The sequence below is a fragment of the Dendrobates tinctorius genome, unplaced genomic scaffold (assembly GCF_039654945.1).
Source record: "Dendrobates tinctorius isolate UK_male_01 unplaced genomic scaffold, ASM3965494v1 ptg000058l, whole genome shotgun sequence".
Lineage (NCBI taxonomy): Eukaryota > Metazoa > Chordata > Amphibia > Anura > Dendrobatidae > Dendrobates > Dendrobates tinctorius.
In genome coordinates, this window is record NW_027361726.1 from 10,678,561 (window position 1) to 10,689,481 (window position 10,921).

Here is a 10,921-nt window from a genome sequence, read left to right on the forward strand (position 1 = left end):
CATTTTTTGGGGAGCAATATACACTGGAGAATGATATATGGGGCCCATCATACACTGGAGCATCATCCATTTGGCCCATCATATACTGGAGCATTCCAAATGGGGGACATCAGACACTGGAACAGCATTTACGGGGCCCATTATACTTTGGAGCATTAGAAATGGGGCCCATTATATATGGAGCATTATTTGGGCCCATAACACACTGGAGCATCATCCATGGGGACCAACATATACTGGAGCATTCCAAATGGGGGACATCAGACACTGGAGCAGCAGTTACGGGGTCCATTATACACTGGAGCATTAGAAATGGGGCCCATTATATATGGAGCATTATTTGGGTCCATAAGACAGTGGAGCATTATCCATGGGCACCAACATATACTGTAGCATTATGTGGAACTCATCATATACTGTATAGAACATTATTTGGGACCAATTATTCTATATGGAGAAATATATGGGGCTCATTATTCTGTATGGCGCACTAGGTGGTGGCCATAATACTGTATGGAGTAATATACTGTTCGTTTTTTGAGCTATTGTAGAATTTAAAATAGATATCAGTCATGTCATGTAAGCAGTGAAGTATTTTTCATTTTACTATACCTATATTTCTGTGCCGTATCGGAACTTTATGAATTGTGGTATGTGTTAAAAGGGCGCACTGACACTCTTTGGCCCAGGGCACACCAAAACCTGGCGCCAGCCCCACCCCCCCACAACTTTAGCCAAATAACCCCCAGTTTTCAATGCGTAACTATTAATATAAAGTAAATTAAGGTTGCCAAGCTTAAGTAATAAGAATTGATGTTGTTGGCATTGAAATGGGCACTGTAGGTGTGTTTACTGTCCTCCACTCCCTGCCAACTTTGCTTCCCCATTAACTTGCATTGGGTTTCGTGTTTCAGTCAGACCCCGAGTTTTCCCTATAGTCGGCCTGATTTAGTTCGACCCGACTTTTTAGATAAAAGGAAGTCGCTCATCTCTAGTAGGGTAGTAGGGACTCTAGTTACTTTTCTCACATCTTCTGTCTCACCCAATTTCTCTGCAACATCAGTCACTTTCACACATCTCTTCTTCTTTTTCCTTTTCTTAGCTTTGCTGCCATCAGATGGTTCGTCCTTTTCCTTGTCTTCTTAAGAAACCTTAGAGACTTTTTGCACAGACTCCTCAGTCTGTGGATTAAGTACTGGCAATTCCTCTCCAATGCACCCACTCTCTTTGACAGACGCACTCCCGTCAGGACTGAAATCGGATGAATTAAGATCATGTAGACCGGACCCTTCGTCGTCCTCGCTGGGTCCTGCGGGCGTCACTTCCCATTGCTTTTCAGCCACACTCTGCTTCCCCCGGCTGCTTCGTCTCTTCCAACCAGTCAAAATCTCTGGGGCTGTCAGGCAGCGAACTCTCTACTTCAGAGAGCAAAGCCAGTGGTTTTTCCTCTTCACAAATGGGATTCCTGAAAGTGGTTGTACTGGGATCACTTGGCACTTGTCCCCTTTCTACCGGTTCCTGTAACAGGCAGGGACACGACAGGATTCGATGGATCATTCGATTAGACACTTCTTCACTTTCGAGTTGGTCTTCACGGACGGCACCCTTGCATCCAGTTTGGAGTGTCACCAGATTCGCTTCTTCATATTGTGGAGCTGTCGAAGGTAATGTCTCAGGATCTTCTTCCTCTTCAAAGTCAACCGTTTGTGGCCGGAGTATCTCAGGGGAACCTTGCAGTTCTTCCTTCAGAGGACAAGTCAAGCGATTCTTCCTTCTCAAAAACAGGAACCGTGGGAGTTTCAGAGACATCTGGCTCATTCTTTTCTTCAGGCTGAGTCTCATAGACAGACCCTTCGGATTCCAGTTGGAGCTCCACCAGGCTCGCCTTCACGTGCCTGACCAACGCACCCATCTCACCGTAATCAATCGACACTTTCTCCATCTCTTCTTGGCCTCTGCTGTTGTGGCTCTGACTGGGTGCGGCTCCTCTCATTTTGCCATCTTCTGGTAACAGTAGTCGGTCTCCGGTATCTTCCACTGCCACTTGTCCATATACTGCTGTGGCTATTAAAGGCATGGTGCACAGACCGGTTCAGGCCCAACTATTCTGTGTCCACGTCAGGGTACGAGTGTCAGTCCTATGTGGTCTCTCTTAATCAGCGTCTGTGCGGTACTCACGGTAAGGTTGCGTATGGCACCTGGTACTCTCTGGCTGTCACTGGACACACACTGCACGTCCCACTCTCCCTGGTCCCCGCTGTTGGCAGCGGGTGATGCTGGATCTGCCTGTCACTGGTACTCCCGGCTGGAGCACTCCTCTTTTGGTCTGCTGTAACACCCGGCTTGGCTCCGCTCTGGGTGTACGGCTCTGCAAGACTCTGCTCTGTACGACTCTTTCTGCTGGCACGGCTCTGCTCTGCTGACACGGCTCTGCTGGTTCGGCTCTATTCTGCACAACTCTCTCTGCTGACACAACTCTGCTCTGCAGACAACAGAGGATCCTTCCATACAGCCTGTCGCCAAGTCAGTCCTCTCAGGTGGGGGATGCAGAGCGTGTTGCTCTCTGCGCTGTTCCCCACCGGCTCTAGACTGCAGTCTTTCACGCGCATATTCCTTTTATCCCCCTGCTGCATGCCCTTTTCTGGCTCTCCCCTCCCCCTCCTGTCAGCAGGAAGCTTCATATTGCTAAGATTTCCCCCAGGCTTCAGCGGAAGGTCCGCCCCTCTCAGGCTTCCACCTGGGAACAGAGTATGCAGCCCTTTCCGTTCCGGCCCCGGCATGCAGGTACCCGCGGTCCGGTCTATCTCCTTACACATACTTTTGGAGAGTCCCTTGAAAGAGGATCTGTCGCCAGTTCAAAAGTGGCTGGTTTGTGCTCTTATTTATCCCGATAATTCTCCTGGGCATTTCACTTTTTTCTTTTTTATTTCGCTATGGGGGTCCTCGTTATTTAGTGCTACCATTTCCGGTCTTTACCTAAGGGGCGTGGCTTTCAGCATTTGCTGGGGGCATGTCTTTAGTGAGCTTTGTGTCATTTCCCTGTCAGCGACCCCCTTGTAATGACCAGAATAGTTGCACTAAACAAAAAGTTCCATATTTCTGGAACCGTATAGCAGATGTAAAAAAAAGACAAAACAAGAAAACAAGAACTGAAATACTCAGGGAAGCAGCAGGAATAAAATGAGAACAACAACTGCCCCTTTTAACTCGCTGACAGACCCTTTTTTAGAATGTGAGTCCCATCCTACATGGGGAATTCAGGTGTAGAAATACTTATAAAAAATAAATCTTCATGAATGTTTCAGAATCTTTGAGTAATAATTGTGCTGCTGCTCGCCGGCATCTACTAATAGTCTCGCAGCTCGTCTTATCTGCATATGATTAAGAGGAGATAATTATAGATGGGAATAATCAGCCTTATTTATCTGTTTATTTGCTCAGACTTTATTTAATGCACGACCTAAACCTTTTCTGTATTCTAATTAAATGGCAGAGCAGATTGAATGTTATCAGAGGCTGAACCTCGGTGGAGCTCCGCACACTTATTCCTGATTAAATGAGAATTTCTCAATTTCTGAAAACTGAGCAGTAAGACGAACCTGCTTCATGGCTCCTGCCTCTTTATCAGATATTATTTATTGTAATTTAGAAGTGAGATATGAATACAGATCAATGATTTCATCACTTCTCTTTCATAAAATTCCATTCCGTATTATACCCCAGAGCTGCACTCACTATTCTGCTGGTGCAGTTTCTGTGTACATACATTACATTACAGATCCTGAGTTACATCCTGTATTATACTCCAGAGCTGCACTCACTATTCTGCTGGTGCAGTAATTGTGTACATACATACATTACTGATCCTGTACTGATCCTGAGTTACATCCTGTATTATACTCCAGAGCTGCACTCACTATTCTGCTGGTGTAGTCTCTGTGTACATACATTACTGATCCTTAGTTACATCCTGTATTATACTCCAGAGCTGCACTCACTATTTTGCTGATGCAGTTACTGTGTACATACATACATTACTGATCCTGTACTGATCCTGAGTTACATCCTATATTACACTCCAGAGCTGCACTCTCTATTCTGCTGGTGCAGTCACTGTGTACATACATTACATTACTGATCCTGAGTTACATCCTGTATAATACCCCAGAGCTGCACTCACTATTCTGCCGGTGCAGTCACTGTGTACATACATTACTGATTCTGTACTGATCCCGAGTTACATCCTTTATTATACCCCAGAGCTGCACTCACTATTCTGCTGGTGCAGTCACTGTGTACATACATTACTGATCCTGAGTTAAATCCTGTATTATACTCCAGAGCTGCACTCTCTATTCTACTGGTGCAGTCACAGTGTACATATATTACATTACTGATCCTGAGTTACATCCTGTGTTATGCTCCAGAGCGTTACTCACTATTCTGCTGGTGCAGTCACTGAGTACATACATTACATTACTGATCCTGAGTTACACCCTGCGTTATACTCCAGAGCTGCACTCACTATTCTGCTGGTGCAGTCACTGTGTACATACATTACTGATCCCGAGTTACATCCTGCACCGTACTCCACAGCTGCACTCACTATTCTGCTGGTGCTGTCACTGTGTACATACATTACATTACTGATCCTGAGTTACATCCTGTATTATGCCCCAGAGCTGCCCCCACTATTCTGCTGGTGCAGTCTGTGTACATACATTACATTACTGATCCTTAGTTACATCCTGTATTATATTCCAGAGCTGCACTCACTATTCTGCTGGTGCAGTCACTGTGTACATACATACATTACTGATCCTGTACTGATCCTGAGTTACATCCTGTATTATACTCCAGAGCTGCACTCACTATTCTGCTGGTGCAGTCACTGTGTGCATACATTACTGATCCTGTACTGATCCTGAGTTACATCCTATATTACACTCCAGAGCTGCACTCACTATTTTTCTGGTGCAGTCACTGTGTACATACATTACATTACTGATCCTGAGTTACATCCTGCACCATACTCCAGAGCTACACTCACTATTCTGCTGGTGCAGTCACTGTGCACATACATTACTGATCCTGTACTGATCCTGAGTTACATCCTGTATTACACTCCAGAGCTGCACTCACTATTCTGCTGGTGCAGTCACTGTGTACATACATTACTGATCCTGAGTTACATCCTATATTACACTCCAGAGCTGCACTCACTATTCTGCTGGTGCAGTCACTGTGTACATACATTACTGATCCTGAGTTACATCCTGTATTATACTCCAGAGCTGCACTCTCTATTCTACTGGTGCAGTCACAGTGTACATATAGTACATTACTGATCCTGAGATACATCCTGTGTTATGCTCCAGAGCTGTACTCACTATTTTGCTGGTGCAGTCACTGTGTACATACATTACTGATCCTATACTGATCCTGAGTTACATCCTGCATTATACCCCAAAGCTGTGCTCACTATTCTGCTGGTGCAGTCACTGTGTACATGCATTACTGATCCTGAGTTACATCCTGTGTTATACTCCAGTGCTGCACTCACTATTCTGCTGGTGCAGTCACTGTGTACATACACTACTGATCCTGAGTTACATCCTGTGTTATACCCCAGAGCTGCACTCACTATTCTGCTGGTGCAGTCACTGTGTACATACATTACATTACTGATCCTGAGTTACATCCTGTATTATACCCCAGAGCTGCACTCACTATTCTGCTGGTGCAGTCACTATGTACATACATTACATTACTGATCCTGAGTTACATCCTGTATTATACCCCAGAGCTGCACTCACTATTCTGCTGGTGCCGTCACTGTGTGCATACATTACTGATCCTGAGTTTCATCCTGTATTATACCCCAGAGCGGCACTCACTATTCTGCTGGTGCAGTCACTGTGTACATACATTACATTACTGATCCTGAGTTACATCCTGTGTTATACCCCAGAGCTGCACTCACTATTCTGCTGGTGCAGTCACTGTGTACATACATTACTGATCCTGAGTTACATCCTGCATTTTACCCCAAAGCTGCACTCACTATTCTGCTGGTGCAGTCACTGTGTACATACATTTCTGATCCTGAGTTACACCCTGTGTTATGCTCCAGAGCTGTTCTCACTATTCTGCTGGTTCAGTCACTGAGTACATACATTACTGATCCTGAGTTACATCCTGCATTATACCCCAGAGCTGCACTCACTATTCTGCTGGTGCAGTCATTGTGTACATACATTACTGATCCTGTACTGATCCTCAGTTACATCTTGTATTATACTCCAGAGCTGCACTCACTATTTTGCTGGTGCAGTCACTCTGTACATACATTACTGATCCTGTACTGATCCTGAGTTACATCCTGCATTATACCCCAAAGCTGTACTCACTATTCTGCTGGTGCAGTCACTGTGTACATGCATTACATTACTGATCCTGAGTTACATCCTGTATTATACTGCAGAGCTGCACTCACTATTCTGCTGGTGCAGTCACTGTGTACATACATTACGGATCCTGAGTTACATCCTGTATTATACCCCAGAGCTGCACTCACTATTCTGCTGGTGCTGTCACTGTGTACATACATTACTGATTCTGTACTGATCCTGAGTTACATCCTTTATTATACCCCAGAGCTGCACTCACTATTCTGCTGGTGCAGTCACTGTGTACATACATTACTGATCCTGAGTTAAATCCTGTATTATACTCCAGAGCTGCACTCTCTATTCTACTGGTGCAGTCACAGTGTACATATATTACATTACTGATCCTGAGTTACATCCTGTGTTATGCTCCAGAGCGTTACTCACTATTCTGCTGGTGCAGTCACTGAGTACATACATTACATTACTGATCCTGAGTTACACCCTGCGTTATACTCCAGAGCTGCACTCACTATTCTGCTGGTGCAGTCACTGTGTACATACATTACATTAGTGATCCTGAGTTACATCCTGTATTATGCCCCAGAGCTGCCCCCACTATTCTGCTGGTGCAGTCTCTGTGTACATACATTACATTACTGATCCTTAGTTACATCCTGTATTATATTCCAGAGCTGCACTCACTATTCTGCTGGTGCAGTCACTGTGTACATACATTACTGATTCTGTACTGATCCTGAGTTACATCCTTTATTATACCCCAGAGCTGCACTCACTATTCTGCTGGTGCAGTCACTGTGTACATACATTACTGATCCTGAGTTAAATCCTGTATTATACTCCAGAGCTGCACTCTCTATTCTACTGGTGCAGTCACAGTGTACATATATTACATTACTGATCCTGAGTTACATCCTGTGTTATGCTCCAGAGCGTTACTCACTATTCTGCTGGTGCAGTCACTGAGTACATACATTACATTACTGATCCTGAGTTACACCCTGCGTTATACTCCAGAGCTGCACTCACTATTCTGCTGGTGCAGTCACTGTGTACATACATTACATTAGTGATCCTGAGTTACATCCTGTATTATGCCCCAGAGCTGCCCCCACTATTCTGCTGGTGCAGTCTCTGTGTACATACATTACATTACTGATCCTTAGTTACATCCTGTATTATATTCCAGAGCTGCACTCACTATTCTGCTGGTGCAGTCACTGTGTACATACATACATTACTGATCCTGTACTGATCCTGAGTTACATCCTGTATTATACTCCAGAGCTGCACTCACTAGTCTGCTGGTGCAGTCACTGTGTGCATACATTACTGATCCTGTACTGATCCTGAGTTACATCCTATATTACACTCCAGAGCTGCACTCACTAGTCTGCTGGTGCAGTCACTGTGTACATACATTTCATTACTGATCCTGTAGTGATCCTGAGTTATATCCTATATTACACTCCAGAGCTGCACTCAATATTCTGCTGGTGCAGTCACTGTGTACATACATTACATTACTGATCCTGAGTTACATCCTGTAGTATACTCCAGAGCTGCACTCACAATTTTTCTGGTGCAGTCACTGTGTACATACATTACATTACTGATCCTGAGTTACATCCTGCACCATACTCCAGAGCTACACTCACTATTCTGCTGGTGCAGTCACTGTGTAAATACATTACTGATCCTGAGTTACATCCTATATTACACTCCAGAGCTGCACTCACTATTCTGCTGGTGCAGTCACTGTGTACATACATTACTGATCCTGAGTTACATCCTGTATTATACTCCAGAGCTGCACTCTCTATTCTACTGGTGCAGTCACAGTGTACATATAGTACATTACTGATCCTGAGATACATCCTGTGTTATGCTCCAGAGCTGCACGCACTATTCTGCTGGTGCAGTCACTGAGTACATACATTACTGATCCTGTACTGATCCTCAGTTACATCTTGTATAAGGCCTCTTTCACACATCAGTTTTTTGCCTTCAGGCGCGATCCGGCTTTTTTTTGTAAAACCGGATCCGGCAAAATGCAATGCCGGATCCAGTTTTTCCCCATTGACTTGCATTAGCGCCGGATCGTGCCGGATGGCATTGCGTTTCATCCGGTTTTTGCCGGATCCGGCAACTTGTCTCATTCCGGCGTCTGGAAAAAACGGCTACTGTAACGTTTTTTGTCTCCGGCGAAAAAGCCGGAAGCGCCGGATCTGGCGCTTCCAGCTTTTTGCTACAATGAAAGTCTATGGGCGCCGGAATGCGCCGGATCCAGAAAAAGACGGATCCAGCCACCGGATCCGGTTTTTTTAAGTCTGCGCATGCTCAGATCCAATTGGCCAACCCCCCAGGAACAGATATAACCTGCTAGACGGATCCAGCAAAAAAACGGATCCGTTTCTACAGTTCTCCAAAATTTATGCCGGATCCGTTTTTTCTAAAAATAGCCAGATCCTGCCTGACGGCAAAAAACTGATGTGTGAAAGTAGCCTTATACTCCAGAGCTGCACTCACTATTTTGCTGGTGCAGTCACTGTGTACATACATTACTGATCCTATACTGATCCTGAGTTACATCCTGCATTATACCCCAAAGCTGTGCTCACTATTCTGCTGGTGCAGTCACTGTGTACATGCATTACTGATCCTGTACTGATCCTGAGTTACATCCTGCATTATACCCCAAAGCTGTACTCACTATTCTGCTGGTGTAGTCACTGTGTACATGCATTACATTACTGATCCTGAGTTACATCCTGTATTATACTGCAGAGCTGCACTCACTATTCTGCTGGTGCAGTCACTATGTACATACATTACTGATCCTGAGTTACATCCTGTATTATACCCCAGAGCTGCACTCACTATTCTGCTGGTGCAGTCACTATGTACATACATTACATTACTGATCCTGAGTTACATCCTGTATTATACCCCAGAGCTGCACTCACTATTCTGCTGGTGCAGTCACTGTGTACATACATTACTGATCCTGAGTTACATCCTGTATTATACCCCAGAGCTGCACTCACTATTCTGCTGGTGCAGTCACTGTGCACATACATTACTGATCTTGAGTTACATCCTGCATTTTACCCCAAAGCTGCACTCACTATTCTGCTGGTGCAGTCACTGTGTACATACATTACATTACTGATCCTGAGTTACACCCTGTGTTATGCTCCAGAGCTGTTCTCACTATTCTGCTGGTGCAGTCACTGATTACATACATTACATTACTGATCCTGAGTTACACCCTGTGTTATACTCCAGAGCTGCACTCACTATTCTGCTGGTGCAGTCACTGTGCACATACACTACATTACTGATCCTGAGTTACATCCTACATTATACCCCAGAGCTGCACTCACTATTCTGCTGGTGCAGTCACTCTGTACATACATTACTGATCCTGTACTGATCCTGAGTTACATCCTGCATTATACCCCAAAGCTGTACTCACTATTCTGCTGGTGTAGTCACTGTGTACATGCATTACATTACTGATCCTGAGTTACATCCTGTATTATACTGCAGAGCTGCACTCACTATTCTGCTGGTGCAGTCACTGTGTACATACATTACTGATCCTAAGTTACATCCTGTGTTATACCCCAGAGCTGCACTCACTATTCTGCTGGTGCAGTCACTGTGTACATACATTACATTACTGATCCTGAGTTACATCCTGTATTATACCCCAGAGCTGCACTCACTATTCTGCTGGTGCAGTCACTCTGTACATACATTACTGATCCTGTACTGATCCTGAGTTACATCCTGCATTATACCCCAAAGCTGTACTCACTATTCTGCTGGTGTAGTCACTGTGTACATGCATTACATTACTGATCCTGAGTTACATCCTGTATTATACTGCAGAGCTGCACTCACTATTCTGCTGGTGCAGTCACTGTGTACATACATTACTGATCCTAAGTTACATCCTGTGTTATACCCCAGAGCTGCACTCACTATTCTGCTGGTGCAGTCACTGTGTACATACATTACATTACTGATCCTGAGTTACATCCTGTATTATACCCCAGAGCTGCACTCACTATTCTGCTGGTGCAGTCACTGTGTACATACATTACTGATCCTGAGTTACATCCTGTATTATACCCCAGAGCTGCGCTCACTATTCTGCTGGTGCAGTCACTGTGTACATACATTACATTACTGATCCTGAGTTACATCCTTTATTATACCCCAGAGCTGCACTCACTATTGTAATGGTGCAGTCACTGTGTACATACATACAATGTGGAAAAGGGTGCACTAATGTCAATAATAATTCCATACAGAGTGCAATACCTAGCCTGTAAATAATGACAGTCAAAAAGAACAGAAGGGAAAGACATGGCTAATAGCGGTATGCACCTCCATATGTAAATAATTTAACAAACCTTTATTTCATCATTGACATAATGACTTTAAAAACATTTAAAATATACAGCAAACCAATAACCCAAACCTCCAAAAAGCCCCCATGA